Source organism: Telmatherina bonti, assembly GCF_933228915.1.
Source record: "Telmatherina bonti genome assembly, chromosome: 15".
Lineage (NCBI taxonomy): Eukaryota > Metazoa > Chordata > Actinopteri > Atheriniformes > Telmatherinidae > Telmatherina > Telmatherina bonti.
The window spans coordinates 14,044,682-14,050,681 of record NC_136613.1 but is presented as its reverse complement, the minus strand read 5'-3'; the positions used below and the strand labels follow the sequence as shown (position 1 = coordinate 14,050,681).

Genomic DNA, 6,000 nt, shown 5'->3' with positions numbered 1-6,000 from the left:
ATCTCCACCCAGCCATATTATCCTCCATTGATTGCAAACAGAAGACTTACAGTATCTGAAGTGAAACAGAATGAATATTAAGTGGGTGGCAGTTGGATCAGGCTTACTGTCCTCTCCTGCTCTTTCCATCATCTCTGGCTCTTTCAATCCACTCCACCATAACACTGGCACCATGTAAAGTGGTACAAGCACCATCAGCCATGCAGATGAGTTTCCTTCCTTTACGTTAATTAGAGCTCCCAGGGGAGTGGCCTGAGCTGCAAAAGCATCAGCCCCTCATACCACACGGTTGCCTTTCATTAAGCCTGGCAACACCAGGAGGAAAACTGCCATGACCACAGTGGCCCCAGCATTACACAGAGGACTATTTCAAAACTGTCATTATGTTTTCAAAAACCGGAGCAGTTAGACAGCAGGTAGAAATGTGACATTTTACTGCAGGAGCAGAAAGCACAGTTCCAAAGAGATGGATGCTAATGTGTTCAGGCTGCTCTCACAAATGGGTTGAATGATTTCTTAAGAAAAGTAATGCATGGATAGTCATACATATATGAAACCCTGAGCCTTTCAGAGCAAAGATGAATCAGTGGTGCTGTTCTGACCTGTTGTCTGCAGGACTTTTCTGGTTCTGAAGGAACAAAAACAGGCAGAAAACGCAAAAAAAAAACAAAAAAAAAAAAACGTTTTAAACATCTTTATATATATATTTTTTTTACCTGATTTAACTATTTGAAAGTTTTGCTCTCTAATAACATTAGAGATTTTTTGTGAATAGTTGATGGTTTTCTTTATCATCATGAGATAATTTTAAATAAAACCTGGTCATTGAACTTTATTCACATGATTAACAGGATCATTTTACTCTCCTACTATCAATTCACTGCTAATGTTGCAAAATGTTCTCATTGCCTGTTCGTAGTACATTGTACAGAAAGTTATGCCAACATTTCATGTATTTTTCTACATATTTTCAGCAATGTGAGACATCTGTGTCCCTTTGCATTTATTCAGCCTGTCAATGGTTTTAGTCAGAAAAACTTTGACAGCGACAGCAAACAGTATGTCTTCACTTGATGAGGGTTTTAGGAAAACAGATACAATTTCTTGGTAATCTAGTAAAGTTTTGCTTTTTTGTTACATTATTTTGTATGTGTGTGTGCCACTACAATCTATCCACCCATTCAATATTCTTCCACTTTTCCAGTATTGGTTCATGGGGGTGGCAGCCAAAATAAAGAAGTCCAGATTTCCCTGACCCCTTCCTCCGGCTTGTCTGGGTTTATCCCAGGCATTTTCACACCAGCTGAAAAAAGTTGCCCCACCCGCGTGTCCGGGGGTCCTCCCCACACTCTACTTCTGGTGGGATGTGCCCTGAAAACCTTGTCAAGGAGGTGTCCAGGAGGCATTCTAACCAGATGTTTCCAGATGTCTAATTGTTCAACGGATAAAAATGTATTTTATCCATATTTCATCTCACCCACAGTAAGGGGGTGTAACACATGAGTCATTACATGACAGCTCAGGTCAAGAGCTCTGTATAAAAGTTATTCCCATATCTGTAGCCCCCTTTGTCCTTAAATAATGACACTTTAAATAAGCACAGAGGTCAAAAATTAAAAGTGAGTTTTTCAATGAAAGAGTTGTGTTGTGCTCTTACCGACATATATTAATCTCCAGATAAATGAAAGCCAAACGTGTTATTTTTCTCATTTCATTGACAGATATCTTCAAAAGCTTAGTCTCAGAGAGCACTTGAAGACCTAGTATAAAAAATAAGCTTCTTTTTCCATCATTAATTTACATTAGTATATTCCCAAATTAGCTTTTTTCAGAGTTATAATATCAATCACAATTTAGGTCATTAATATATGCTTAAAAGAAGGCATGGGATGCACAATTTAGGGACAGGACACAGTCTATGGGTTAGCGTTAGGTTAAGCTTATTGATGATCAAATATGTAAACATAACTAACGTTTCAACAAACACTGAGAATTGAAAGGAAAAAAATATAAAAAAAGTTGAGTAAAACATCTGGTTAGCCCAGACACCTCTCTGATTGGATGTTTCTGGCATATCCCACTGGGAGGGGGAGCAGAAAAGACCCAGTGACATGACAGAGCAAGAAAACAATAGAGTATGTTCAGTCAGAGGCTTCTTCATGCATGCTAAAGAACAGAAAAACACAGAATTGAAGTACTACTGACAACCATCACTCTTTAAAACAATGATTGATAAATAATTATTTTAAATAACTTTAGCCCACCACAAGATAATATTACCTTGAAAGTGATAAAGGATTTTTTTTTTCTTTTTAGTCAGAGAAAAAAAACTACTCTAGGAAAACAGAAACCAAAAAGCTGTGGTATTCCCACTAGCCCAAAAGTGTAAACTGAGACATTTTTCTAATCATGTGATTATAATTTGTGTGTTTGTGTATTGAAAATGGGAAATAGCTGTAAGCATGAAATAAATAACAGAAATAAAGGTTTGGGCAAAAGAATGTCTTTAAAAATGAACAGTGTTTTAATAAGCGGAGTATTAAAGCTAAATGTCTGTAAATTGGAAAACGGTAGAAAATTAAATAAACTTATATTTAAAAAAAAAAAACCACACACATTCTAAAATGTCCAAATAATCAGATTTGTGTTTGTTTGATTATTGATGGTGATATATTAATTTGTTATAAAGTATTTTTCTTTCTTTAATATTCCCAGTAGCTAACAACTCTCTTACATGTCGGCTGCACGTGCGAAACAAGACGAAAACAAAAACAAAAACAAAGAAGAATTGCAGTCAGTTTTCTGGAATTCGTCACGAGGCCAGTTTAATATGTTGTAAATGAAGCAAGTTGAGCTAATTCTCTTCCTCTCTGCTCCCTTTAAACGGGAGGTGCTGCTGGCTGCTGCGGAGCTCACCTCGGAGCCCGGGGCGCTCCGCCGAGCTCCGGGAGGGGCACGCAGGGAGTTTGGGCTGGTTGAGAGCGGACGTGTCGGAAACCTCCCCGGAGGGGCCCCATGTAATTCGATGCATGCTGTTAAAGCTTAGAGTATATTGTCTTTCCCTTTTGCTTATGAAGCCTCCACCCACCGGCCCACCCTACATTTAGCGGATCATGTGACTCGGGGTAAGTCATTTGCAAGTACAACAGTTCTCTGTGCGCTCCCATTCATTTCCTGAGAACTGCCTGAGCTGAGCAGCTGAGAGGCAGAAGGGGAGGGAGCTTCGCGCTCAGATACACTCGCGCGCACACACATTATCACACACACACACACACACATTATCACACACACACACACACACACACACACACACACACACACACACAAACACTCGTACATTCACGCAGACTGAGAGAAGAGGAGAGGAGAGGGAGAGGAGGAGACGAGACAGAGAGGACTGTAGAAAAGAACACAGTCTTCTAGTCTCCACGGCTCTGCAGCTTCTGACAAGGTCTGTGCGTTTTTCTTGTCCTGTTCCCGTGCTTGCTGCCGCTGTGTGTGTTTCATTTGTCACGTTTGTTTGGCTTTGTGTTCCGTGCGCTTCGTTCAGCTGTCATTGCTCTGTCAAAGCAGATGACAACTCAGATCATCTATGGTATTGTGTTTGGTGTCCGTCAGCAGAGAGGGGGGGGTGGGGGGGAAACAAGAGACCCTGCGTGGTGCTGACTGGACACATAACACCTTTTCTTAGTGTGAATACATAAGCTGTCATGAGCAGTGGCAAGAAAAAAAAAAAAAAAGATAAAAAAGTGATTCTGCTCAGAGTGAGCTTGAGCCTCATCTGGACTTTTCCAACACCGGCACTGGTTGTGTCTGAAATCTCACAAGTCCAAAGCAACTACAAAATGATTCAGCTCAACAGAGAATGCTACTGTACAGTAACACTAAATGTCTTGGTGGGGTAGAGGTATGGGAGCGAGACATCACTGCAAAAACTCTCTCAACACTTCTTCTGGCGGGGTGGGGGGAGGACGACAAGTTTGTTGCTTGTCAGAGTTTTGGTGTTTTCTAAAGAGAGTTGTTTATGTGTGAGTGTGTGTGTGTGTGTGTGTGTGTGCACAAATGTGATGTGTGAGAGAAACCAGCTTGTTTGTCTATTATAGCCTGATATAGCAGCTTAGATACAGAGAGACAAGGCTGTTAGCAACGGGTTAAACATTAGGAGGCAGCGGGTAGCGGAGGAAGGACACTAGTGTGTGTGTGTGTGTGCGTGTGTGTGTGTGTGTGTGTGTGTGTGTGGGAGTGTTGCAGGGGTGGTGTCTTGGATGTCATCGGCAGCGCTCTCACTTCCAGGGTAATAGTCATTGGTATTGATGGGTGGCTGTCACTGAGGCAGAGAGCCACCAGGCAGGGGAGAGTGACCGGGGGCTGGCCCTTGGCTGTTATTTTCAATTACAGGGGACCAGGGCAGAGCTGACAGCAAAGGCATTTGTACATCCAGTGAGGGAGGAGGAGTAGGGTGTGAGTTGTGTGTGTGCAGAGGGGGTCAGTGGGCAGAGTGAGAGAGGAGAGAGGAAAGTGGGAGGGGGGGTGGAGATGAGACTCTGGCCTCTGCTCCTGGTTTGATGTGGAAACTAAGCACTGACCTCTGTGACTTTACCCTAGCGATGTGGAGAGGCCCGGCCTTGTCTTTATCTGTGTATCAGCAGTAGGGTGTGTGTGTGTTTAACTGTGGTTATATCAATAGAAAGTCTGTCCATCTATCTATCTATCTATCTATCTATCTATCTATCTATCTATCTATCTATCTATCTATCTATCTATCTATCTATCTATCTATCTATCTATCTATCTATCTGTATATATGTATATAAATTGGGACTGTCAATATTGTGTGCCCCCAAGTGTTGGCAACTCTATCTGAGAGTCAGAGTTAAATTTCCCCATGGGGTTTAGAAGGGATACCATCCATCACTGCAGCAGGGGGTGGGGTTATGTGTGTGTGTGCATGTGAGGATGAGACCCCCTGCAGTTCTTGGATGTTCGGTGAGGCGGATTAGTGCCCATTTAAAGTCTCACTTAAATCCATTCACAAAGAGGCCTTCTTCGGATGAGTGAATAGGCAGGCGCATTTCATCACATGTGTAGAGTCTTTACATCGTACATGAATAGTGAACATGTACTATAATTTGAGTTTGTTGGAAATAATGCAGTACTGAAATATTTTTAGCTTCTGGTGGTTGAATCAAATGAAGGTTTCAAAATATCAACTTCACTCTTTTTGACTATTTTTAGTACCAGTAACCATTTTATGACAGATTTTTCAAATGTTCTTTAAGGTTTAGAACCATGACACTGAACTATGTCTGCAGTCAAAGTGTCATAGTCAACACTAGTCTGTGAAGCTTCAATAGATGCCATTAATTATATTTAAGCAGTTCTTTAATTTTAAACTGACTAAGCTGAACAATCATCAGCACTGAAGGCAAATCTGACAGTTCAGCTGTTGCACAGCTTCCTCATTAAGATTTTAAAAGCAGTGAAACTGTGTGAGCTACAGAAACAATCCTTCTAGAAGTAGTTTTTATCACAGACTGCTTATTTATTAGGTAACGGTATCTATAGTAGCATTAGTTTTTAATTGACTCAAGTGGGAACGGCTTGAAACATCCATCCATCATCTATACCCGCTTATTCCGTTGTAGGATCGCAGGGGGGTTGAGCCTTGCTCAGCAACCTCAGCTTGGAACAATCACATTTTAAAAGGCTGGAACATTTTACATATATGTCTATGTATTAAGATATATTACATTTCAAGGATGATGCCTCTATTTGGTTGATTAGGTAAACAAGCCAGTAATATCAAATGTTTTTAGTGAACTCAGCAAAAAACTTCCATTAACCAGCTTATGTTGCTTGTAAGATCTGTGCCCAGCTAACTGATCCAGGATCTGCTGATCATATCATTGTCAGACATTCAAAGAAATTTTGAAAAAAGATCTTTAAAACCATGTGAGAATTAGATTTGTACATGTGGATTCAGTCATCTGAGATGATGCA

General features: G+C 40.9%; 1 protein-coding gene across 1 annotated transcript in view; it reads left to right on the top strand.

The window, feature by feature from the left end:
• Window positions 1-3,186: 3,186 nt before the first annotated feature.
• Window positions 3,187-6,000, top strand: part of klf12b (Kruppel like factor 12b) — a 39,283-nt gene continuing 36,469 nt past the window's right edge. Inside the window, exon 1 of the mRNA XM_079253739.1 lies at window positions 3,187-3,451. The gene's annotated coding sequence lies outside the window, so the exon portion shown is untranslated. The remainder of the gene's footprint in view (window positions 3,452-6,000) is intronic.